Below are 27,546 nucleotides of genomic sequence, written 5' to 3'. Positions count from 1 at the left end.
CCCCCAACGCCGCAGCTCTCACTCCATCCCCAATACTGCAGCAATGTTCCCGCTTCCATTGCCACAGCTCTGCCTCCATCTCCAATCTCTAGCGCAGCAGTCCTTCCCATCTCCAGCGCCGCAGCTCTGTCCCATCTCCGACCATTTTCCGCGGGGCTCTGGCCGCACCAATTTATTTCCCTCCGCGCGGCCGGCCCGGTCCAAGCGTTCAATATTGGCGTTGTTTTTGTAAAGGGTTCGTCGGCTGACGAGACGTCGCCTGCGCCGCCGCTGCCGTCGGGCCGCCGAGAAATCGACATTTCCAATACTCGTGGGGTCGGGCCGGCGCGCCGCGCATGCGCATTCCTCAATTATTCACCGTACGGTGGCGCTGTAAAATTGAATTTTTATCCGTGTTTGCAGCGCCGGCCGGCAGCGACCAATCAATAGGCGGGCTCGGGGCGCGCCGTGGCGGCCGTGGGGTGGGGCGGCCGGGCCCGGGAGTGTGGGGCGGTCGCGCGCCGCCGACGCTCGCGCGCCGCCGCCGACGCCGGCAGGAGTTCAGGGGCGGGGCCTGCGGCGCGGCGCGGAGTACCATTTTTTCCGCGGGTGTTGGATTTCGATCAGCACCGTCACAGTCGTGCCCATGACGCCGGGCGGTGAAAGGCAGCGGCGCTGACAACGCATGGTGAGTTCACAGTGCAATGTTTGCGGAAGTCATATCCGGTGTTGGCGGATGCGGACTTGTGTTGTTTGCTCTTTTGTGGAGTGAAGATAAGTTGCATTTGATTTTGCTAAATGTCGATTTCAAAGGAGTGATTAGAGACATGTTTAGCACCGTTTTACAACTTCCCGATATCCACATGAGAGATGGCTCACAATAAGGCCACAACTTAGTTGTCTGAGTGCAACAATGCAACTATCCAATTTTTGCTGATTTTTTAGCGATGAAATCTATATTAGCTTGGAGAATTACAAGTTATGTTTCTGCACAGTGACAACTTCGTTTTTAAAGCGAGCCGAAGCATTTCGGTCATGTACATGGGTTTGGAAAGATGACACTATAGAATATTCGATCTAAATGTTGCTGTACAACAAAAGATGCAAGACAGAGCTAGTATACTGTAAGGTACACAATGCCTTCTTGTAGATTAGCCGAAGATGTTTCGTTAACCCTCGACAGGTGGCAACTTGACTTGAATCGCAGTCCACAGAGGGGCCGCATACGCACAGCTGTGCTTTTGATTTTGCGGTGCTTAATTTTTTATTAACTTTATGATTGAGGCCGATGGTCGAGGGAGGAAGCGGAGCTGCAGGGTCCGTTTAAGCCGCCTTGAAACTGATGTGGATCTCTTGTCCGTTTAGTAGAAGGGTTGTAGGGTCAGTTTCACTCCTACTGAAACTGATGCGGTTCTTAAGAGTGCAAAAATGAAAGGAGCTTTTTCGCGCGGTTTGCGAAACATATGTCCGTTGCATGAAATCATATTGTGATTTAGCTCAATCGAAGCTAATTTTCACCTACGAATTTAAAAGCTTTGGGACAACGCTCATCGTAGTATTGTGTCTCTTCTTGAGTCAACCGTCTCGTCTTTTTCAGCCCAACCTGACACTAAATTGCCACCTGCCATTTAATTGCTACCTGCCACTATCTAGATCTTTCACGGTATTTGTCGCTGTCTAGTTTGGGACACTGGGAGTAGGCTGGTAAAAACAGCGCATCGGCCGACCGGCCGGACTATAGCAAATACACTGATTTGTCGTCGGCCGGTCACCAAGGTGAGCAACCAATTGAAAACGATGGGATATTTTTTGTCGCGGGATGGGATGGATCTTAAGAAAGACACCAAGGGACTGCAGGGTACGGTAAAGGGTATTTACGTCGAGGCTTACTGGTGTTGTGGGATAAAATGTGTTACAATTGCTCATGTAAGGTTGCGGAATGCGCGCTGTAATATTTTGGCGTGCCCGTCACCAACACCACCGGTCAAAAGCATTTCTGGCACCAAGCGTCACGTGAAAGTGAACATTTTTGTCGCCAACCTTATCCACGACGTCGACAAGTTCCCCCCCCCCCCCCGTGGCAAGCTGCGTCAAATATGGTTCTTAAGACCCAAGATGTCACGCAAAAAAATGTTCAAACCAAGCTAAAGGCACTTCAACCATCGCGTGTGATGTGAATCTAAGGTTTATTTTGGAAAACCTCTGGCATCTTCTGAGGTCTTCTTATTTTCGTGGTGTTAAGAACCAAGGATTGTGGCCGGTATTCCTTTTGGTTATCGCTTCGAAATAATTGAGTGTTTTTTGCCAAGTGTCGTTTCAAACTGAGTGCATTGAGATCTGTGTCAAGTTCAGTGTGAGGTAAACAGAGCTATCGAGAGGCAGTATAATAATGGCCATAGTAAAATGCACCCAATTTATTTCGATGTACATGGTAAAGACGCTTCGCAATTCACATTCTGGCACGTAGTTTGCTTTTGAGCAGCATGTCTTTACCGTTTGCTTTTGAACAGCATGTCTTTACCGTTTGCTTTTGAACAACATGTCTTTATCGTTTGCTTTTGAACAGCATGTCTTTACCGAGCAGCTCGCGCTGTGCCTGACGGACGCGTCATATAGCGTGTATTTTTGTGAGTGGGTAAACGGTTATTTGTCTGGTCGCAGCGGCTGGCATTTCAGCGCCGCCCTAGGCTGGGTTCTGGGAAGTGTTGGCCGTGCATGTGTGTGCCGTTTGTAAATGGAAACGTCTGAACGTGTGGTTCACCAGTGGTCAAAAAGATATCTCCCGCTAAGTGCGTTTTAATTTCTAGCAAATTCACACTTTCCTCAAGGAGAGGATTTGCTTAAAAATTCGTACGTGGGTGTATGCTCGCTGCTTACTGAGCTGGGTGAGAATGGTTGACCTATATTTCTCATGTTATTTACTGACAAGGCTGTATGGTATAAGACGATTTACCTTCCGGTTATGCCACCCTGAAGATGTAGTGGTTTAATACGTAAAACAACCTTTTTGATGTGAGAAAACCCAAAGCACCCATTGACCCATCGACTATCAGTCATCTGAACCTGTTTGATTGGATTGGTTCGCGTGTTTGCTTTTTCACCAGGTTCGCTCGCTCTATGTTGCTTGTTTTGAATTTTGGTTATTACTAGGAGTACAAATAATGTTATGGTACTCACATTTTGTAGCATTGTTTTACATTTATGATGTCACAGATATTTTAGTGATGTAGAAATGATTTATGGAATTAGAAATCATAACATGATTTCCTATTTCTTGTTATTGAGGAAGAATCCTGAAAATGTTGTAAAATGTTTACCGAAGAGGAACAATAAGTCGTTCTCCCAAGAGTTTGCGGACAAATTTTGCCGATCCAACCGAAGCAACTCGATCCAGTTTATGTGGTAAATTTTCATCTGAAATTTATTTGCGGGACAGGACACCCGCTAGTTGTTCGTGCTGTATGTAAATCACTTCCGCATGGCTGCACGGGTCTGACCAGTTGCTAGCTGTCCGTTATTCTTCAGTCGGCCAGAGCTCCTAAACTGCACGTGCCAAGTTGACCCTGCCCGGCCACTTACCAGCAGACCTTTTTGACAGTCGGGGGGGGGGGGGAGGGAGAATAAGATCCATGAGCAGTCGCGCAGCTGGCGTTGCGCGCCTGCTCCTGCTGCTGCTCGTGCTCTTATACCACAATAATATGCTCAGACTAAACCCGTTAGCGAGGTTCATAGCTTGCACAGATCTCAGCAATGTGCTGTGGACCAACTTGTGTGGGTTTACCTAATGGCGGCAGAGCCCAGCCCACTGCGAATTTGTCACCATTGAGAAGAAAACCTCCGCCCGCTGCTAGTGACAGCAAACAATCATGTTCTTGCCTCCAGAATATCATTATTCATGTCTATTTTTGGTACTTGGCTTGCTTTATTTTCTAAATGATGTCGGGTACTTATCTCGTCTGGAACACAAACAGTTGCTGCAACCTTGAATTTCACCGATACCAAAATCCACGGTCCACATACACTTAGCTTTTGCTCGCTCGCACGGTGTTTTCCCACACGTTTTTACGGAAAATTAAACTTGTATGCTGCACCATTGTGTGTCTTAATTTATGACTGGAAAGAAACTACTTAAGACGAAACTAACCAATGTTAATAATTACTCACCCCAAACGACTTTTATAAGACTGGTATGCTTGTTACTGTGTGCCATAAATCTGCTTTCATCTCTCTAGTAGCCTTGGTTTCATCGTGATCCATTTCTTTTGTGCATTGCGTTTCAGCACTGACATGTGTAATCGATTCTAAAACGTTGTCCAATGAAACAATAAATGCCATCTCGTCTGACCACAGTCTTAACACTTAATGGTGGATTTAAGCCATCAACACCGTACCATAATGTTACACCGTAATTCGCCATTCTGGTATAACTTCGTACCATATACCATACCATCGCGAATTTTTTGAGTGGTGATGTATGGAGCTATAGAATAATGGGTCGCAAAAGTGATGCTAGTTGACATCATGCAAGATGACAGCCACCTTCTTCGGTAACTGGCGAGATTGAGGATCAAAGTTAGGACGGTCCTGAATAGATCATTGCGTAGGACGGTTCTGAACAGAACGATAAGTAATCAACATGTGATGACAATGTTAAACTTAAGCAAAGAGGCCAAAAGTTATATCGTTGCCCTGTAACGTTTTTACGGGCTCCCGGAATGCGACTCACGCGCCCTCTGGCTATACTGCTGGTACTGGCACGGACACGAGTACATATGTAGAGCGAACGTTCTATATTTTAAGATGTTGAAACAAACATCAGATATCATGAGATGATCTGAATTATAACTACTGGTATGCTTTCAAGTGGGAAAAGCTGCTCTAGTCAACACAATTTTTGTGTTCAGAAATATGCTTCTCAATGCGTCAATGTTTGAATGCCCCGTTGTATCTTGCACCAATTTGAGTTAGAGCCAACTAGCAGCCAGTGTATTTGGAAATCCTGCTCAGGAACGCCAGATATGAACGGTTCGACAACAATTTGTTCTTGATCTTGATCACCGCATGGCCAATGGACTGGCAGGATTTGAATGATATGGCGTCATGAAAGTCGGGGTGGCCTTGAAATAGTCCACACGAAATGGCCTGAACATCTTTGCGGGCATGTAGCTTAGAAACTAGGGAGGCTTAGGTCTTAAGAAGGGCTGGTTGTAAAATGCACCGAGCGATCTTCAAGATGGCTGTTTCAGTTCAAAATCCGATAGAAATGTGGAACAGTCGCTTTAATCAAAGGCGGCCATAAGTGCGGTACCGGAAGTAATGTCTTTTTGCTGGTTTTTACCGTGACTCAATTTAAAAAATCTTGCCTCTTCGCTGTTTATGACAGGAAAACCGTTGGTGGTAAACACCCAAACGGTATATTATCTGAATCGGCGAGTGACGGGAGGAAGAACGCCGGCCCGGCTCAGGCCAATGCGCGTGGTGCGGTACGAGCAACCCTGTCCCACAAGTTTTGCATCATCTGCCGAGATCTGCCGCAAGCGAGTTAATGACATTACGTCTTCCTTTTTCCGAGCCCCTCTGCAGTACTGGTCCGCCATTCGTACCGCTGAATAGGGCAGGAATCAGATTATCCCGCGCCAGCTATAAAAAATTGTGGCAAATATTTTGAGTGTATTTTCCTGTGGAATGATCGTTCGGGCCGACACGAGTCGCCCTGTCATTTTAAATTGTGCAGAGCAGCGAAGAGTGTCGACTGCCGCGCGCTAATCGAAGTCGACTTTGCTAGTCAAGAGGCGAGAGGAGTGAAAACCAGACCATATAGAGAAATATATGTTGGGACGAGCAATGAAGGCTTTCAGCTGCTTTTTGTATTCAACGTTCTTATGTTGGTACGAGTCTGACAGTGCTCCCTGTTCATTGGAAACTCTCCGCGGGAAATGTGTGGATGAATTATGTGAACTCTAATCCTGGCGTGACTTAGCATTGAACCTAATGTATTTCGTTGATTTAAATTTTTCTGAACTAGTGTCTTCATTCATCATGGCAAGTAACCATTGTTAAGAAGTTAAACTGCCTTGGTTTTCAGTCTAATCAACCCTTGTTGGCTGGGCAATTTTCAAATCCGGCCCTGTCTTAATCCGTGCTTTGGTGGGACTTTTTAACGTGATGCTACCCGATCGGTGGTGAATCCGTAATCGACTAATATGTCTGACTGTGCTCCTCTTGTGGCAAGCGCTTCCTGCTCATCCTGCCTCTAGCTAGCTAGCTCACGAGGTCTTGTCCCTTGCTCCTCAAAAGTGCTTCTCTTGTCGCTAGAAATGCATTAATGGCATGCGGGCAAAAGTAAAAGGAAAGAAAATATATCTCCTGACATGTGAACTAGTTACGTGAATGCGAACTAGTACATGTGAACCAGTGTAGCGTACTGACGTGGCCAATATGCCACACAATTATGACTTTCCAATCAAAATAGGAACGATATGGATCATTTTAAACTATTCGCTGCAATGTTCGCAGGAGGTAAAGCTTGATGCTACTGCTGAAACCAAACGTTACAAACCAACAAATTTTTGTTGACTGCAACTGCAGTGCATGCAGCAAAGATCACCAGTCATGGTACATAAGCCGCCTAACCATGTCAAAACTGTTCATAACACACATGTGTGGTTTAATGCTGATGCGCGCAAGAGGGAGAGATTCTGCCCCCCCCCCCCCATGTTTTTTTTCCTTCGCCATTTCTGAACGACTTATCACAGGTTCTTGAAACTATATGACGCCCCTACATCGGCGGACTCTGGAAGACGAACTTTGGTCTGGGCAGATCTAGGTTTTGATGTATATAGGGAAAATTGCTGAAATTTACCGTCTGCCCGTCGATGTGCGTGTTAACGTGATCATAACTGCCATTTTGCCCGTTTATGGCTTAATAGAACTTGTTTGTATAAGGTGTGAACTAAGATCTATCAGACTGAAACATTTGACAAAGACCTTTCCGGGATGGGAATTACTGAGAGTTCTGTAACGCTGTGGGAGATGTTGAGGGTGGTATCTTGAGGCTTCAATGTGGCATCATACCAAAAGCGGCATAAGCAGAGATGTAAAAGTTGACTGGTGATTATCGTGAAATTTTACAAACATTTTACAAACAAGTGCAATCATTCCGTTCTTTTAAATACGTTTCTGAAGATTATGCAGTTAAGCAGACCTTCACTGGGATGACGTCCATATTGGTGGATGTGATGCTACACCCAACTGGCGCAGCCACGCGCATGCGCCGACACACCTCTCGCGCCATCTTTCGCGAAACTCCTCGTCAGTACCTCTGACCATCTGCGGGATGTAATGGGAAAGTTTCCAATGATTTTGGACCACCCAGTCCCCATGAACAACTGATGTTTTTCTGACCCCAGAATTCCTGTATCTGTCAAGCTGTTCCATGAAAGTTCTAAGGACGTGTTCCACATCTGTGTGGGGGTTTGAACTGAGATTGTCATTTCGAAGATCATGCAATGTGATTTTTCTACCGGTGGCACGCCACGACACCACCCCCACGTCTACCCTGATTTTTATTTTATGACCTTGAGGGCAACAGTTCTGGTCTCCTCAGCGGCCTCATCTGCCTTTGGCTCAGGGATGCCACCTCCACTCAGAATGAGACAAGACTTACGGGAGTATTGCTCCGTCTCATGGATAGCAGCCTCCAGATCCTTTACCATTTCACGAGGCTCAGAGTTTTACCGTTTCAGTTTCAGAGTTTCACCTTTCAGTGAAGCTGAACCGCGTTTAAATAGGTCCTTTCCTTTTCCAGATGCATCAGCTACGAGATCCTTGACTTGCTCCACCTCCCCTCTGAACCCCCAGTGGACTGGTTTGGTTAAGTTACGTTAGATTTGGCGAGTTGTTTACCCGAAAATATTTGTGATTAGACTCTTAATACAAACCTTACCGAGATCACTGCGTTTTGTTCAATCCAGGTGAGATGCGTCGCACTCGCCGCAACGGAGCACGTCCGCACACATCGAGGTCTGGAATATGTTTTGTAGCGGCACGTAATTCACAGCCATGCCTTTTCAGACTCCAACCCCTCTTGTTTCTGAGCTTGACGAACGCGAGCTTGCGCGACTATTTCGCGCAGACCTTTTCAAGGCCACTGATGCATGCATGACGGTATAGAAACGTTATGTGAATAGTCCCATCCCAATGGCCATGAGGCGTGCAAAGTCCAGAAAAATATGACCATCTAATTATCTGCGTCTGGCGCACGTCAGCAGGATGCGTGGCTAAAACGGACAACAGTTAGCTAACAACTAATATAATGCGTTGAGCCCAAGTCTCTAACACGAAATACGTTTGTGCTACATATTAAAGAAATTGGGGCAGTTGTAGTAGTTATGAGGGCAACGAGAAAGGGATTCGAATAATTTAAAGGGGGTGTTTCACATTGATATGACAATTTGAGCTGAAATAGACACTTTGAAGATCATTCGGTGCAGTTCACAGCCATGTTCTTCTTAAGACCTAAACTCGTCTGGAGTCTATGGTCCCAAACTCTTCAAAAATGCCTTCCACTGACCAGATATGACCCCCCCCCCCGCACACACGCACACCCTTTCAGGTGTTCTAACCACGATATAACCCAGTTCTTGCACCGTCAGATATCGTTGCCAGGTGAATCCATGTTTGGGGTCGACGTATGGTTGGGGCTCCTCCCCACTCAGAATTTCTTTAAAAAACTCCGTACAACTTGTACAGCAGGACACACGAACCATTGAACCGCAGCATTTGTATGACAGTTATATAAAGGCAGACATAAATTATATATAAATAGCCATAAAATAAATAATAAGAGCAAATTTGTACTTACGGTCCTCGTAATGACTTATTTAGATATGTAGCCTACAATATGATGAATCAATCATCTCTTTTTTAGGGGAAATCGAAGCAGCGACTCGAGATTTGGGGGGGGGGGGGGTCTGTCCTTTCCCTGTGCGCTACCTTACTACACAACATCGCACACGCGATAAGGTTGAGTCTAGACCACGCGTTTATCGTGTTGTTTCTCCATCCGTGGTTTTTCTTGGAAAGGGGGGCGGCAAATGATGGTCTCACTAAAACACTGAACGTCGTTCGACAACAATTTTAATTACATTTCATGGGCTTCCGCTCACGCACTGATGACTGCACAAAGTCTTACATGGCCCACGTTCAAATCGCCTATGCACTAAACCATGTGATCCTTAATCAGTGCCAATACAGTTAATAACGAAACATTACATGTTCAGCATCGTGAGACACATGCTCTTAACGCTGGTCGGGCCGATGGTCAAAAGTGATTGCTATGCTGGCCATGCGAACTGTTCGGAAAGATGAATCAGTTCGTTCCGAAAAAGTCATAACTTGTAGCAGCAGCATTACCACATTGTGGCTTCTCGGTACCAGACGCGTGGGACGGAAGCCGTTCAGCGCATTGCTGCCCGGCTCAGTGCTTGCAATGCCATCAGCAAATTGATAACGCTGAATGGGTGTCAGTAGTGTCGGAGTGGTCTCCAACAGAGCGGCAGCGCTTTGTTGTGATAGCGCGCCGTCGGGGTCACTGAGGTGTGTCACCGAATGCCGTCGAAAATTGCGCAATCACCGAGGCTGACGTGGGTCAAATAGTTGCTGAAACCGGCGTTGACTGTGCGGCACTTGCTGCCGTTGGAGACGCCGAGCGGGTGTTGTCGGGGTGCAGCTCCTGCATCGGCAGGCCACCCGGTCGCTTCATGACCTTAGGTCGGGGGCGCGCCAGGCGGTCCTCATCCGCTCTCGGCGCGATGGGCATGTTCCGCGGCCTACAATTATCCACGCGTATTTTTGCAGCTGGTCGTAAAACCGACGCTAATAGCTTAATCTCAACGAGGCATCGCTAAGCGACCAACCAAACAATCCAAGGTGGGCGGCTGGCGGGAAGAGCGCGTTTGGGGTGCGCGAGCTCTCCTGGCACGAGCTGAACGCGTCCGAGCGCCCGCTGCACGTTGCGCAGGCAGCTCTGATCAGTACAGCTGGACCGAATACGTTCGAACCGGCAGAAACAGCCCGGACGGGCTTCCGAGCAGCGCCATTTCCGCTGAACAGCCGTTCTGTTCGGGTGTGGACAATCTGTCCTGTATATGGAAAAGGTCTACCGGGTCAGTTTCAGTCAGCATGTCCCGCTGGTTTTCAGAGCAGTCGTTCACGTACTGATGTTTAACGCCAGCGATAGAGTGCGTGACACCCGCCAGGTCTTCGCGGAAGAGTGGTTAACAACTGGTGGGTATTGCTGTCAGCTCCAAGCAGCGCTCGTCTCAGCTGGCTCATTACAGAAATGGCTTGCGTGCTGCGCAGCTGCGTCATTGGTGACGCAGCAGGCGGCGACCACGACAGATTCCCTCAGGCCGCGACATTGAGAGAGAGCGAGAAGGCGGCTGGAAATCATTCGCCGGGCGTATTGGCTTCATTTGCTGATGGTTGCGGCGGGTAGGAGGCCTGGACCTTGCGGTAAAAAGCCTCGTGGGCTTCAACTTTAATGACGTCTGGGAGCCGCGAGCTGCCAGAAGAGCGACAGCGCCGGCTAGACGGCGGCATCAGTTGCGGCTGGCGTGTGGTCGGTGCTGCGGGGCTGCTGCAGGCTCAGCTCCGCAGGCTCAGCTGCTGCAGACTCAGCTCTGGAGACTCAGCTGCTGCAGACTCAGCTCTCGACAGGTGACCGAGTCGCCGTCCCAGAGCGACCGGGGTGGGGTCGCCCCGCGGCGTCGGGCAGCTCTGGAAGCCGCCGTCCCAGCGACCGGGGGGGGTCGCCCCCGCGGCGTCGGGTCAGCTCTGGAAGTCGCCGTCCCAGGGAGGCCGGGACGGGGTCGCCCCCGCGGCGTCGGGTCAGCTCTGGAAGAGTCGCCGTCCCAGGGAGGCCGGGACGGGGTCGCCCCCGCGGCGTCGGGTCAGCTCTGGAAGAGCCGCCGTCCCAGGGAGGCCGGGGTGGGGTCGCCCCCGGCGTCGGGTCAGCTCTGGAAGAGTCGCCGTCCCAGGGAGGCCGGGACGGGGTCGCCCCCGCGGCGTCGGGTCAGCTCTGGAAGAGTCGCCGTCCCAGGGAGGCCGGGGGGGTCGCCCCCGCGGCGTCGGGTCAGCTCTGGAGGAGTCGCCGTCCCAGGGAGGCCGGGACGGGGTCGCCCCCGCGGCGTCGGGTCAGCTCTGGAGGAGTCGCCGTCCCAGGGAGGCCGGGGTGGGGTCGCCCCCGCGGCGGTGGTCAGCTCTGGAGGAGTCGCCGTCCCAGGGAGGCCGGGGCGGGGTCGCCCCGCGGCGGCGGGTCAGCTCTGGAAGAGCCGCCGTCCAGGGAGGCCGGGGTGGGGTCGCCCCTGCGGCGGCGGGTCAGCTCTGGAAGAGTCGCCGTCCCAGGGAGGCCGGGGTGGGGTCGCCCCTGCGGCGTCGGGTCAGCTCTGGAGGAGTCGCCGTCCCAGGGAGGCCGGGGTGGGGTCGCCCCCGCGGCGGGCTGGTCAGCTCTGGAGGAGTCGCCGTCCCAGGGAGGCCGGGGTGGGGTCGCCCCCGCGGCGTCGGGTCAGCTCTGGAAGAGTCGCCGTCCCAGGGAGGCCGGGGCGGGGTCGCCCCGCGCGGGCGGGTCAGCTCTGGAGGAGTCGCCGTTCAGGGTTGGTTGGGTCCCTGTCGCGGTGCCGGCCAGACTTCAGCCGTAGCTCCGCTTTGATGCCACGTTCTGGTGCTTGATCCATTGTATTCCGACAACTGACGATAAAGACACCGTTTTTGCCCACCTCGTGGCGTGTATTGTTTGGTGTAGGATCTTCGTTTTGGTTCGTACTCTAGCGTCGTCGTCACCAACGTTATGCTTTATCTTCTGGCACTGAATGCGGCGTGGTTCACCCCCTTAACGTCAGAGCCTAGCCTGGTTTTGTGGCGATCTTTGCCAGTCAGCCCTGTGCTGCTTCACTTATGATCTGACGTCACTGAATACCGTTATGTTTCCGGTTTAGTATTAGTTCACGACTTCTTGGCCCTGGTATGAGTGTGGCCATATGGAAATACTATGGAAAACTCACTTTCGACGAAACAACTTACTTGCATAGGTTTTTTAACCAACAGCGGCACAAATTTAAAGGAATGTTGTGACTTGCCGAAATTGCACGGGAATTCGAATTTTTGGTGCAGATAGCTGGCGACAAAAGCGTGGCACTAGGATGGTCAGCCCAAGCCGGACCGCACCGCTCCAGATGAAGGTGACACAGGTCAGATGACACCTCAGATCTACAGCCTGGCCTGTTAAAGTAAGCTGCAACACAGAGAAACGCGATCCTCATGAGGTGCACATGATGTGAAGCGTTAGGAAGCAAGCATGTGGTCGCCACAGGAAAAAAGCTCGGATAGCAGAGGGTCGTTACAAAAAGGAATGCGATACTGAACCATCATCAGAAATAGTACAAAGTTCAAAAGGCCCCCATGGCAAAATCTTGAAGTGGAAATCCGGATATCAACAGCTTATCGGCTTCGCACCTTTTGACCAGCGGAGACATGCAAGCTTTTTTGCCAGGTCATGGCCCCGGCACGCTAAGCTCTTGTGGGCCAGTTTTTTTTTACAAACCTACGTTGTATGTGTTGGAAGGAGCACTGTGCAGGCATGAGATAAATTTGGGAGCACAGCCTAAAACATCGCATAGATCAGACAAGTGGCATGACCATGGGAAAGGTAATAATTGTAGTTTTGGGACGACTAGATTTACCAGGACAATGTACGCAGCTCAGTACACCACATTATAGAGTGTATACAGATATTTCCACAGCAATGAGAAGAGATGTATGCAGTGGATAGCAGTTTCATGTATAAACTGCGTATTAAACTGAAAACAAATCAGAATTCTCAGCAAGTTCATCGCCACATCAACCGGTCACAGACACGATGCCAGCAAGGCAGCCAATTGCCATGGGACGCCAAAACGTACTTAAGCATGTTAATGCACGCACAAAGCATTTCTAAATCCAACTGCATTCTACAGTTTCCTTGATCGATACGGTCATCCTTATACTCAGCGGTGGACAAAAGTTGGCGATGATAATTTCGCAAAAATAACTATCACTCTCACTGTTTCATGTATGTTCTGATGACTGTTGTCCCCAGTACACACTCGCAGACGCCTACATCCGACTCACTACATCTTGGCAGCTGTACAGACCGACCTACAGACGCCTAGAGGGCGTCAGACTGGCAGCAGACTGTCCAGAGTGCGTCAGACTGACCTGCGGACTGTCCAGAGTGTCAGACATGCAGACTGCAGACATGCTAAGGTTGCCGAGGAAAACAATGGAAATGTTCGAATATATCTATGTTCTGCATTGGCTGGATTGAAAAGGAACCTTTTAGGCGCATGGTGTATATCCCGTTCTCAAAGGGGACGAAAAACGCTAGAGTGATCTGAACCTCTTTTAAGTTACTTTAGTTGGCCTTTCGCTCCATCTTAACGTTCAACTTACTTTGTTGCATCGCTTGTCCTTGCAGCCCATTTCACAACCGAGTTTAAGTGGCTTCTTCCCTTACGACATGAACATCATGGCTCTATTCATGAACTGAAAAGCATAGCATCCATCCAGAATACATCAGTGGAAAAACCGTGCAGAGTTTTTCGCAAGTGCCCACGCCTACACGGAGGCCACACCTGGACAACACCAACCGCTCTTGTAAAAACGTGACGAGCAGCCAGAGTCTGGAGCGATCATGTCACTGCGATCCAACCAGTGTCACCGGCGCGCAGGGCAGCTGGCGACCCCACGCGGGACGGGTGGCACGGCGCGGCGGCGCGCTGTGCAGGGCTTCTGCGCACCGCAGTCGGCGCGCCACCTCGATGCCATGTGTTTTGTCACGTCGCTCCCCGCACCCGCACCCCTCTTCCTGCTCTGTTTACCGGGCCTATTCAAGTTTAACATCCTTTAAACCTTCGGGCCGGCGCCGGCAAACATACGGTTTATATTTAACTCGCGCTGGGGAGCGGCGGATTTCAGACGAGCGGACCCGGAGCGCCGTGTGGCGGGGCGCTATTTTCTGCTGGCTGGGTATGGCTGCTACTCGCTTGGAATGGCTGCGGCGGGATGGTGACTTCAGCGGCGGGACCCGGCGCCACGCGTCGGGTCTGCACAGAAGGCTTCAGTGACCACTGGGTCCGGGATTTCCCGACGCCCTCCCCGCGGTTTTTGGCGCAACCATTGCATATAGCCTATCGATTTATGTGCTACATCCTTATCCATTATGTGCTACATTATGAGTAGCATTTCTGCACCTTGCCTATATGGCAGAGATCTAGATTTGGGACGGTGCTCATTTCGATGGCTTATTAAACGTTGTTGTACAGCTATGATGCACATATACATACCAAGCCTTTCGCGCTTCCGGACTGGCGTTCTTCTCGCCTTCACCGGACAGGGCTGCCAGCTTTCAACATGCTGGACATGCTGGAGCCAAGAGAGAAGTGACGTCGGATTGCTCGCCCTGAAACTGCGCCGGAATGAACGTCACTGACGATCAGCACCCAGCGGCTTTCAGCGAGTCAAACCAGACCAGTGGGGTGAAACTGGCGGACCTGGCTCTCTTATCAGTGGGACAGTGTTCTGAACGTTGGTTGATGTTCTTCCTCACAGTTTATATATATACATATATATATATATATATATATATATATATATATATATCTATAGATAGATACAGTAATTGCCCGATTTATCTGCAACTTAAAAATAGGTATCCATCAGTGCCATCATCGTCGCAGTCCGGGTCTGCACGACACCGTACCTGTGTATGCTCCGGCTTGCCCCCTCAGGCGGTTATTCGACGGCACACAGCGTGTAGGTGAAGATGGCCAGCTGGCGTACGCCCCCGATGAATTAATAGAGATCGGGTAATTTCACAGCTGCCGTCGGACGGAGCGAACCCCAGGGGCTGGCACGGGACGGGCCGTGCATGCTGCGCTGTTCAGCTGTTCACACCGGGTAGACACCAAATGTATGGAGAGGTTGGCAGCAACAGCGAGGGATCGTCTCAGAGGATTTGCGTACACGGCGCTTCTTGAGGGGCGTTATGATGGCAAATTCACTTCTTGATGGCGTTATGATGGCAAATCCACTCCGAGGTCATTGCACCCGGTCTCTCAGAGAGCTTATGGTCTGAGCTGACCTCGCTTCCAAGTTGGGCGTCACAAGTATCCGAAGTGGTCATTTCGCTGCGACAGAACAGTTCCCTCCTTGTCGCAGCAATGACCGATCACAGCAGCTTATGATGGTGTGTGTTGATTATGCCCGAAGATTTTAAGGGACCGATCAAAAGTTGTTTATTGGCTATTGTCGAGAAATTAGCTCACTTTCCTGATTAATAGCATGCTTTATTTATAAGGAATTGTCCCTTTACATTGCACTCGTTCGGGACAAAAGTTGTGAAGTTAGGAAAGATGCGATTACCAAGGGACGCGCTCCACATGGTGGTGAGATTTTGGGCACTTTCGGAGTGGTCAAGTTCAAAACAATATAGCAGGCTTATGCGAGGAAGGAACTTATTGCTCATATAGCCATGGAACCAACTAGACTTCCAGAGCGTTTCATCTCATTTTCCATGATATTAATGACGGCATTTGTGTAATCAAACACTGAAATGTTTGCCATATGTGGTGAAATGATCACGTGAAATGAAAAATTGGTTGTCATGATATGCCATGAATGGAGAAGAAGACCACTAAAAATCACCAATATCTAAAGCATCTCCATAAACGTTTCCCACTAGGGGGGGGGGGGGAGGGAGGCCAAGCTCATTTCTCCCGGACGAATGCATGGAACATCGATGACGTGGTGTAGGAAGCAGAAAAAAGCTGCAGAATTAAGAACCGTTTGATTTTAAGGTGTATTCTCTAATTACAGCTGAAAGCAACTTTTATAAACAGCTTACCCTGAGTGGTTTAGTGGTATACGTCACACGTTGCCAATCTCACCTGCGTGCCTACATTTAATATGACTGGGCTTGGTACATAGCATTATGGCTGGAGACAGAGCATTAGTATATTTTAATATATATATATATATATATATATATATATATATATATATTATATTATTTATTTATTTATTTAAAAAACCATCGGCAATATTTCTGAAAGCCGATAGTTTTTCCGGTTGAATTGCAAATCGGCAGCGAAACATATGCATCTAGATATCGGTGTACCCGCACATTCATATTCTAATTACAGCGACCGCCTTATTTACTCCAACGACGAGAACCCGTCTCGCACGGGGGCGGGTGAAACGAGCATAACGACCGAGCGGTTAGCGCCTTCTGTTCCCACGTGGTGGGTCCGGGTTCAAACCCCGGCCGTGCCATGGCCGATGAGCGCTACTCTGGCCACTACAGCCAGTTAGTGGTAGATTGGTAGTCAGTGATAGCCAGTGGTAGAGCCGAACGTCGCGCCCGTTCTACCCCAACAGCCGAACGTCGCGCCGTTCTACCCCAACAGCCGAACGTCGCGCCGTTCTACCCCAACAAGACGCGGAGCACTGGGCGACCATTGCAGCGCACTCCGTCTAATTAGTTAGACTGTTCTGGACAGCTCAACGGGTCTTCTGGCCATTCGGCAGATACTTAAGAGCGTTTGCTAAATGCACAGTATTGAGATGTTCTAAAATTGATGACAGCTGAGACATTGGATGTCACCAATATCTGAAATCCTGATGTTGTTATACGTTCTTGCGTTAGAAATATCAGCTTTGATTCGAATAATTTGAATCGATTCACGATCCTGGCCATGAATTCATGCTTAAATGAAGATCAGAGTCAGAATCGTCATGCCAGTTTGCTTAAAACAACAATTGATTTAAGTCATGAGTTGAAAAGTAGGTAGGATTCCCATCTTGATTCGTACACCAAATATGTTGAGTCAGGAAAGACATCTTTCATGTAGAGCTTAATCGAGTACAAATCTGACCGTGATGCGAACTCACTGCATACAGTGATCAGTGATCGATGGCGATAGCTATTGATTTACCTTTAAGCTCAAGTAACTATCTTGCGAATTACCAGATGAGCTATGCTGTTCGGACTATTGTAACTACTGAACCGCTTATTGTGCAATGGTCGCTTAGTGCTCCTCTTATTAGGGGAGAACGGCCCAACGCTCGACTCTACCACTGGCTGCAGATGTCGTCAGCCAATTGGAGTCGTTTCTCCGAACCAGCTGAATGAAAAGACTCCATATGCAATATGCGCAGCGGCAGCGGACCAACCAACGCGTTTGGAGAGCCTGCGTGCATGCCTGACCTTCGCAATCTTGTAGCGAGCGCGCTTCATCACGTTCAGGGAAACGAGTCGCGAACTATTCTGTGGCATAAACGCAATAGCTGCCAGCGTCGATCTTCCATGATTGACCGGGGCTTTGAGTGTCTTCAGTGCATTGCTTATATGAAAAAGCCGTCTGTGCCGGACAGTCTTCTACGTGATACATCTTCCTGTCTGGTGCTCCTCAAAACCTTCACCTTATGGAGTGGAGTGAGCGTGCGACGTGGTAGCTGTCCTGACCTGAACCACCTACGCTGTGCGGACATAGGAAATACTGTGTAGAGATGAGAGCAAAATATGATTTGACCTCAGATATCCCAGCCTGGTGGGCTCACGATCAGGGATAACTAAATGCCCAGATAAGCAGTTCTAAAAGATGTTCGAGGATTTCATCCTGTTCATTGCCAAGAGGGAACTTTTTATGGTGAAGGTGGTGAAGTCATCGAGGCTAGCCGAGAGCTACCACGCATGCGCGCCATAAAGTTAGTGAGGACGAAAATCCGTTGGTGTCCAAATGTCATCAGTTGTGCTTTGGTAACAATGCTGAGAATGCATCACTGCAACCGCGCGCTCCAAACACCTGCAACAATAGAGCATCGAGGTTCCTGTTCGTTTGACATGTCAACCATCCCCGCACAGGTGTGATGAGTCCGAAATCTATTCAACTTTTGATAAGCGGCCACTGTGCACATGTGTCGTTGTGAAGAAATTCTTTTCACCAGCGCCGTTCCACAGGTGCAAGTGGCTTTGCGAAGTTGAAGTGACTCGTCACCGTTCGGCACATATGGCCACTGTCGACTAGCCTAAAGTGTGGGATGTGCGCTCAGTGTGTGGGGTGGGTGTCATCCGACAGGAGGTGCAGGCCTGACGGTGCAGGCTCTCAGCTGGTGTTCAGCTGCCGCTCGTGCACCGGTCAGGCTGTTAGGCTGCGTGTGTGTGACATTTCTGCCTCCTCAAGTGAGTGGGCCTCCAGCAGTTGATGTGCCTCACAGCGTTGAACCTAACGCAAAAAGTTTCCACAGGCCAGTGTAGCTGTTTGAACTCTGCTTGGAGGAATGCTCCTCTTTTGCTTATGGTTTTGAACTGGTATCGCCAAATACTGACTTGGTGCTCAACCGTGCGCAATTTGCCGCAAACTAACGCTGCGTGTTGTCATGGAATTTGGCTAAGTTATATTGTACATTTGCACCTCGAATATGGCCATTTGTCTCAAAATTCGTCTCGACCAGTGTGCAACAGTGACCAACAGTCACACACAGTGAGGCATTAAACAATTATACAGCTCCGATAACCTAAGAACCAATGCGGGTTATCCTAGACGCGTAAAAACATTTTATGCCATACTTCAAGATGACATGTGAATGAAACTATGGTGACGTCAACAAAGCTTTACGCGCGGACTTCGGAGCGTAGGAGCGAAATCTTAAAAACTGACATTTGGGATGTAAATCCCTTTCACTGAAAGCGAATTCTTTAACAACACCAAGTTGATAATTGAAAAGCGAGAAAGTGGAAATGATTCCCTACATAGGTCATGTAGTGCGCATGACATAAACCATCGCTGCTGAGGATCTTGCGACTTTCTGGCATCTTCTTTATCTCTTTTATAAAAACTAACTATTGCGGTCCTCCGAAATCCCAATAAGTTATTTGAGCACTGTCGTACCGCACAGGAAGGTGAAACATTGCGTTGGTTCCTGGGCGTCGGGCCGAGCCCACAGTACCGAGCTGCCCCTGCTGATCCGCGGCCTCGTGCGTTCCAGTCGGCCCCCAGTATGGCTTCGCTGGCGGTGCTGGGCGGGCTGATGTCGGCCGGGCCTGGCTCGCCGCCGCCGCCCGATGACGACGAGGAGGGCGACCAGGCGAGCCGCGGCTACCCGGACAGCTCGGCCAGCCGCTCAGAGGATGGCTACCTGGACGGCAGCGGCTCCGAGAAGCGTCTGTCTTGCGAGACGCTCTTGAGCGGCGCCAAGAAGCGCCGCAAGCAGTCGCACCCGGTGAAGATCGGGCCGGGCGGCGAGGCAGAACCGGAGGTGCCGCCGCCGGGCGAGGCAGAGCTGCCGCCGCCCCTCCGCTGCCCCTACTGCCCGCAGGCGTTCCCGCACCAGGTCCAGTTCAAGTATCACATCGAGGTGGAGCACGTGAGGAGGGCGCTGGCGGACGACGCGCCCGCAGAGAGCGTGATCTTCGGTCGGGAGCTGCCTCTGAACCTGTCCTCCGGTCCGAGACATGACGGGCTGCGGGGTCAGGAGAGCAAGCACCAGGCGGAGAATTACAGGTCAGAGCACAGCCTGCCGCCGGCCATGCCACTGCCTCCATCGTTTCAGGACAAGTTCCCCGCTCCCGAGTTCCTGCAGTACGGGCCGCCGCCTTTCCTGCTGTCGTTCCTCTCGCAGCAGGCGGGCGCCGCGCCGCCGACTCCGACTCCAGGCGAGTCGCCGCTGAAGATCTTTAACCCTGAGGCGTACTGCGAGCTGTGCAACAAGGAGTTCTGCAACAAGTACTTCCTGAAGACGCACAAGGCCAACAAGCACGGTGTGTATTCGGAGCCGGCGAGCGGCGGCGCCGGTGGAGGCGGCCCGGCACCGGCGGGGGTGGGCGGACCGCCGCCGCCGCCGCCGCCGCTGCCGCCGCCGCCCGGCGCTCACCACTCACCAAGCGCGGACTCTCGAGACTCGGGTAGGCCCTCGAGCGAGGCGGAGGCTGTGCGGCCGGCCGGCGCAGCCCACCCGGACGCCTTCTGCGAGCTCTGTCAGAAGGAGTTCTGCGACGCTTACTACCTGCGTCGACATAAGCAGCGCGTGCACTCCGTGGAGGGGCGCGAGCCACCGCCGCCACCGCCGCGGCCGCCGCCCGGGGCTCCGCCAGAGGCAGGCGCCGCCGGCCAGGGTGCCGCCGACCCGTACGACGCGCAGCAGTTGTTGGAGCCGGTGGTGTCGCCGACGCTGCTGCAGCAGCTGAACACAGGCGAAACCCACGACCACCAGAAGGTGATCCATGAGCTCATGGAAAGGCTGGCGACGAACGGCGAGTCGCCGAAGAATTTCACCAAGGAACAACTCCGCGAGATTGGTGTCGTCAATGTTGACGCGTTCTGCAACGTTTGCTGGAAGGAGTTTTGCAACAAATATTTCCTGAAGGTGCACAAGTACAGGAAGCACGCCATCGGGTCGCCTCCTCCGGAGATGGACAGGCACAACGGCGCGTCCGGCGGGCACGATTCCATGGCTTGTCCGCCCCTGGAGAAGCTGCTGGACGCGCCTCTGAAGGAGAACTCCGAGCCGAAGGAGTGCGACCTCTGCCAGAGAACCTTCCAGAGCAGCTACCTAGTGCAGATGCATCGGTACTACTTTCACGGTTCGGGACACCCGAACAGCCACGGCTCGATGCCACCTACGCTCCCTGGGAACGCGCCGGCTAAGAATTCCCCGTCCGCCGACCATAAAAAGAAGGCGCACTTCAGTGACGATCTGCAGAAGCTGCAGGGCATGATCAAAGGCCTAAACGACAAGAAAGGCGGACACGCGGCGGTTGCGTGTCACGTGTGTGGCAAGAACGTCGACAGGCAGGCCCTGCAAACCCATTTGATGAATGAGCATGGCGTGTTCCACAACCAAGAAGAGTTGATCATTCCAAAGCCGCCGACCTCATTATCATCTTCCAAACCTCAGAGCAACAAGGACTCCAGAGAAGCCTCGAGCCCCCCCACCCCAAGGCTCAGAGACGGTTTGCAGCGTTTGCAAGAAGGACTTCTATGCTAAATTCTTCCTCCAGCAGCACATGCAAGCGGCCCACGGAATCCAAGCGTCGCCAATGAACGAGACCGCATTTCTCGCGAGGATTCGACTGGAGGTGGAGGGCCAGAAGAAGTTGGAGCGACCAAAGCCAGCCAGCACCAGCCGTAGCTACTGCGAGATCTGCAACAAAGAACTCTGCAACAAGTATTTTATGAAGACCCACATGATCAAGATGCATGGAATCAATATGGAGAACCACCAGATTCAAGGTGGCGTCAAGTGTGATGTCTGTCAGAAGGAGCTCTGCAGTAAGTACTTTTTAAAGGTCCATAAGCAAAACACACATGGTATCTACGATCCGGAAGACGACAAGGCGCTGAAGGCAAGCGATTGCCGTCATCAAAGACGAGGAAGGCCTGGAGGTGTGCACTGTCTGCAGCGGCAAGTTCAAAACGGCCAAGCTCCTGGAGTCGCACATGGCAAGTGAACACGGCGCACCGAAGGAGAAGAAGCCCAAGTCCAGCTCGGTGCCGCGGAGCGCACCCGGCATCGGCGTAACCTGCAGCCTGTGCGGCCGCTGCTTCCCTGACCTGCTGTCGCTGCGACTGCACGCGATGCAGGCCCACCCGCTGCCGGAGCAGAAGGGCGAGAACAACGGCACGGCGGGCGAAGAGACGCCACTGGAACCGGCCCAGCTGGGCGAGAAGCTGCTGCGGCACCCGTTCGGCCCGTTCGCCGGCCCGTTCCCGCCGTTCCTGCCGCCGGAGCGCGTCATGAGCCTTCTGCCGCAGCTGGCCGGGCCGCTGCTGGAGCCGGCGCGCTCGCCCTTCGCGGCGCCGCCGCTCGACCTGCCGCCCAGTCTGCTGTCGCGCCAGCTGGCTGGCCTGGTGGGTCCGCTGGCGGGAGGGGCCGCCGCTGAGCCGCCGCCTCCACCACCCGGTGCTGCCGCCGCCGCTGCCGCTGCCGCTGCCGCCGCTGCCGCCGCCACGGCCACCAGCCAGCCGCCGGCGCTTGCCGCGAAACACGCCTCGGCTGCCGCCGGCGGCCGGCGGTACCGCTGCAAGCCATGTCGCCTGAGTTTCCCGCAGCGTCACCGCTACCTGAGCCACTGGCACCAGAAGCACGGTCACAGCCGCCTGCCGTACGCGGCTAGCCTGCTGCGCGGCTACCTCAACCGCAACTATCGTTGCACGCGTTGCGGCTTCAGCTCGCGCATGCGCAGTCTGGTGCGGCGGCACGTCCGCCGTCACCACCGGCGCGGCCCGGACGGCGCCGCGCTGCCCTACCTGTACGCGCTGCCGCTGCCGGTCGGCGACGGCGGCAGCGACCGCTACACGATGCAGTCGTTCCTGATGCAGTCGTCGCCGGCGGAGGGGCAGCAGCCGCCGATCGCGCCCGCCTTCGTGGTGCTGCCCGTCTTCAGGGAGCTTCGGGAAAAGACCGAACTGCGCCTGACGCTACTGCCGGCGTAGGCGACCGCTGACGATGGTGGCGGCAGAGAGACAATGCGAGGGAATCGAGAGTACGGGTGAGTGATGTGATGATGCTCCTTAGGTATATTCAACGATCTCAGGGGTTCATTTCAGCTATTTTAGTGCGCGTTCATCGATCGATGGCTGCATAAAGCAGGTAGTTTTTCTGTACATACGATGACTTGTACATATATCCGTAGAGTACTGCATAGCGGGGGGGGGGGGGGGCTTAATTTGAGCCAAAGGGCCACTTCAGTCGACTGCAGAGGCCACGTACAACAATCTACCTCCACGACCAATCAACGCGCGTGTAACTGCCACGCGTTCGGCTAGCGGTAGTAGACCCACGGTAAAGTAGGGCGCCCCATGAGGGCGGCGCACGGGCCCACGTCCAAGTCTGAAGGGCGATAGTCTGATCGAATGAGATCCTTTGCTTTCAGGCTCGGTGGCCCTGTTAGCTCCCGTTTCTTGAAGGATGCGCCCCGCATAGCACCATACATTCCTAATTCAATTTCAGCGAGTGGGACGACTCGGGATTTCGGTACAAGGGTAAAAATTGCCTTCTTCCTAGACAACTACGGGTTGGTATGTTTACGGGAATGACCTGTGATCTTGGGGCATTCTAGCATGATATTTAGTGTAGGACAGAATCTATATAAGCTGGGTCTCTTCACTGAGATCCGTGAGCTTATTCTTTCGCAGGCTACCTCAAAAACTGCCGTCTGGTCTGTGGCGATCTATATGAAGTCGGTCGGTGCGAGATGCATTTGGAGCTGATGATGGTTACAATTCTACATTGCAGACTAAAGGTACACCTGAGCGCGGCGGTAATAAAGCGCACTTGGCTGGAATTCTACACTCGGGCGAGGCGATAGCACGCTGTCGCGTGGGGCTGAAGAAGTTACAGCTGAGCACTTTGGGTCACGTGTCCAATCATTGTCATTCCCAATGTGAATTATAAGTTAGCAAGAGCATTAAGTTGTATTGCAGTTCGTCTAGTCTCACGATTCAAGATTGCAGTCCCTTTCCCCTGTCGGAAATGGAAACATTTTGATTTATTGGTTTCAACGGTTGAATGGAAGCCATTTGCGTTTTTATTTCAGAAAGCAGTGAGTGCGGCCGTCAGTATATTTTGCACTCCAGAACCGCTTTGCGCGTAATTCAGAATTGCTGAAGTCTGACCGCGTGTGGGGTTGTGTCACCAAGCAGCAGCAGTGTCAGCATCTTCCAGACAAGCCAAATGAATTGAACTGCCATCTCCCCTGTCCAGAAGAAAGCTCGCGCCCAGTCCCTCGTCTCATTTGATTTCCACTGTTAGCGGGTGATGGCCGCATCGGCGCCGGCCGCGGTCGCGCTCCACAGGCCGCAGCGGCGCCGCTCGCGGTCTCGCTCCACAGGCCGCAGCGGCGCCGGCCGCGGTTGCGCTCCATAGGCCGCTGCGGCGCCGTCCGCGGTCTCGCTCCACAGGCCGCAGCGGCGCCGCTCGCGGTCTCGCTTCACAGGCCGCAGCGGCGCCTGCCACGGTCGCGCTCCACAGGCCGCGCCTCCGGCTCCGGTTTGAGCCGACGAGGCGCGCCGTCGCGCCGGCCAATCTCGCCCGTCCCATTCGCCGAGCAATGGCGGCCGACGCCGACGCCGGCGCCGGCGCCCGCGCCGCCTTGGTCTTCGTTTCGGCCGTCGGCGGCCGGCCGCCGGCCGGCCGGTTTTTCGTGCTCCCGCGCCGAGTGAAGACCGTTTGCCGGCTAAAAAATCAATAGCGGCGTGTGGGTGAGCGGCGCGAGCGCTGGGCCGAGTCGGTGGGCCGCGCCGGTCTGATCAATGACGTGGTGGGGCCGCCCGGCCGTCCGCCCGGCCGGCCGGCCGGCCGGCGCGTTTTCATTCCTCTTGAAGCCAATAACCAAAGCCGTCGGGTCGATGGCTGAAAACATGGGAGCGGCAGGCGCCTGGGGCCGGCCGGCGGGCGGCGCGCGCCGGCGCTGGCCGCGACGCGCCGCCGACGACGCGCAGGCACCCACCGCCTCCGGTGAAGGAGCGATCGCTGTGAACTGCCGCCCGAAAGATGGCGAATTTGAGCGCGTATTGATCGGGAGGTGGCGCCGGCGCGCGACGGTCGGCGCCGCCGCCCGGCCGGTCGGGCCGCGGCTGGCCGAATTTGGAACCGGTGGGCGGCTATCGACCAGCTCCACCCGCGGGGTGGGGTGAGAACTGGCCCGTAGTTAAACTGGCGCCGCGCCGCGCCGCGCCCGACGGCTGGGCCTGAATAATGAAGGAAAGCGACGCTGTCCGGACCCGCAGGTGTGCTCCCATCTGGGGAGGGGGGGGGGGGGGCGACAAAGTGATATGTCAGCGACAGCACGTTCAGGCAATTCAGGCCAGGTATATCGCTAAGTGAATAGCTTTTTAGCCCTTGATAAGTTGTTGTTCTAACATTTTCTATTTTATCAAGAATGTCTCTCAAAATCGCGATGAAAACTACCTCAAAAGAGCCGCATGTGCTGTCAAACGGTGGAGGCCATGGACTACTCCTTGATGAGCGTTTCTTCATATCATTATGAAGAAACTCATATGTCGTCGAAGGACGGAAGCCGGCCACATCTTGTCAAATATGATGTGGAAGTCAAAGTTTTTGAACTCATACCTTCTACGCTGTGCTCACGAAAACATTTTACAGCCAGTCCAAGCAACATGAACCGCCGGCCACGATATGAACATGCATTATTCACACGCACTTTAAACTGGCTCACCCCATTTCACACGAACTTCTTTTTTCGTAAACCCTGTCGGATATGGACTGTAGGCCTTAAGAATCATGTACTTGTCAGGGGCTATTCAAGTGCAGCGAAGCGCAGGACTGCGAATCAGGTGTATGCCAAAAGCATTCAGCGGCAATGGTCGACGTACCACTCCACCAGAGTTTTCGCGGAAGGTAATCGTCACCTGAGCCCCGTAGTGCGGGTTTTTTGCTGGGAAGCACCAGAACTCGAGTCCAGCGCACACTGTACCACAGCTCGAGCTCATTTTATTTCTTGCTGTCCGGTTTTGATGGCTGCTCTGCCTACGGGATAAATTCGCTGAACTGCCAACCATGGCATGATGCGCCGCTGCCTGGTGTGATTTACCATGTCCGGTTCATATGGACTCCTACTGCGCACAGTGCAGCGGACGCTGTTAGGAACGACACTACCCCGACCTAGAAAGTCACGCCTCGAAAAGTGATCAAAATGCATTAGATATGGAATACCGCATGCGCTCTTGTGACTGCATTGCCAGAAAGGCCTGAATGAAAGTTCGTAACAGCCAAGCGTCCGGGTGGCAGGTGTGTGATGTTGACTAACGACTGCTATGTACATCGCGTATCACATTCACAATCTACAAATCAAGAACTAGGTAAACAAAATGGCCGCACAATCGATTAATCAATAGGCAGTTCGTGGGACCGGCTATATTTTGCTTACTGCTGTGGTTACAGTGAAATGGCTTGCGGGCCTTAAATCTTTGGTAGATATTTGAAATCGATATATATATATATATATATATATATATATATATATGAAGCACAACACTTTGGCAGGATCTTTTTTCACGATTATGAAAGTGTGATTGTTACAAGTTAGTGCCCACTATTATTAGACGTGTTTTGACGACTGCATGACTGGGCTCAAACAGGCAACGCTCGTCATACATCGTCGCGATCGCGCCACATATCGTCACGATCCGCTGCACCTTAGAGTCACAGCCCTCCACGAATCAGCATCAGCGCTAAATTTGGCCAAAAGGCTGGGTAATCTCGCTTTGCTGTCGCCTAGAGTGTTACCTGTTCGTGGTGGCACGTCCCGCTGTCATCCTCAGGCCGTGTTGAGGGGCAGTGATACCAAAACAGGTGACTGTGTCTTCTAATACGGCTTTACTGCATGACACCAGAATGACGCACTACCATCGTAAGTGCTGTTTTAAGCACTGTCAGATAGCAGGTGTAATTTTTTCGTCAATTACCAATATCTTTTTTTAGCTAAGTTTAGCATGGGTGCCGAAGCTGCGGAGTTGGGACTGGGGGTGCAAGTGAAATAGTCATTTATTTAGTGACAAACATCGTCATACCTGAAGTGTCCAGTTTCCTCAAAGTGGCACCACTGTCGCGGCAGTGTCTAACCGTGCTGGAGCTGTTTGCAGCGTTTGTGACCAGCCTACAGCTGTTTCCATACTGATGCCAAACCGAAGCCGTTTCCAGCATGTGACCCGGCAGGAGCGGCTCCCTACGTGTGGTATCGCGCCGGAAGTGTGCCATCGTATTTACCAGCAGGAGCAGTTTCTGCCGTGTTTCGGAGCCGTGTCTGTTTCAGAGTTTTTCCGATCCGGAACTGTTTCCTGCGTGTGATCACGAGCTGGAGCTGTTTAGAGTGTGACCGTGAGCCGGAGCTGTTTGCAGAGTGTGACCGCAAACCGGAGCTGTTTACAGAATGTAATCGCGAGCCGGAGCTGTTAACAGAGTGTGGCCGCGAGCCGGAGCTGTTAACAGAGTGTGACCTCGAACCGGAGCTGTTAACAGAGTGTGACCGCGAGCCGGAGCTGTTAACAGAGTGTGACCGCGAACCGGAGCTGTTTGCAGAGTGTGACCGCGAACCAGAGCTGTTTACAGTGTGTGGCCGCGAGCCGGATCTGTTAACAGAGTGTGGCCGCGAGTCGGAGCTGTTAACAGAGTGTGGCCGCGAGCCGGAGCTGTTAACAGAGTGTGACCGCGAACCAGAGCTGTTTACAGTGTGTGACCGCGAGCTGGAGCTGTTTAAGAGTGTGACCGCGAGCCGGAGCTGTTAACAGAGTGTGACCGCGAGCCGGAGCTGTTAACAGAGTGTGACCGCGAGCCGGAGCTGTTTACAGAGTGTGACCGCGAGCCAGTCCATCACGCAGAGATCGGGGCCGGCGCGCCGCCGTCGTATGTGCGGCGCTGCTGCGTTTGCCAGGACTGGTTCAGCAGCACATGCCCCGCGGTGCATGATAAGGCTGCGTGACAGGCGGCTGCTGTCATCACACGCCAGCTGCC

The 27,546-nt window shown here is 52.5% G+C and overlaps 1 pseudogene; it reads left to right on the top strand.

Moving 5' to 3' along the window:
- Positions 1–552: 552 nt before the first annotated feature.
- LOC119104162 (uncharacterized) lies at positions 553–27,320 on the top strand (annotated as a pseudogene).
- The last annotated feature ends 226 nt before the right edge of the window (positions 27,321–27,546 follow it).

This window comes from Pollicipes pollicipes, unplaced genomic scaffold (genome assembly GCF_011947565.3).
Source record: "Pollicipes pollicipes isolate AB1234 unplaced genomic scaffold, Ppol_2.1 Scaffold_5984;HRSCAF=7101_pilon_pilon_pilon, whole genome shotgun sequence".
Lineage (NCBI taxonomy): Eukaryota > Metazoa > Arthropoda > Thecostraca > Pollicipedomorpha > Pollicipedidae > Pollicipes > Pollicipes pollicipes.
Note: the sequence above shows the minus strand (reverse complement) of the source record. Positions and strands in the feature narration are given on the sequence as shown.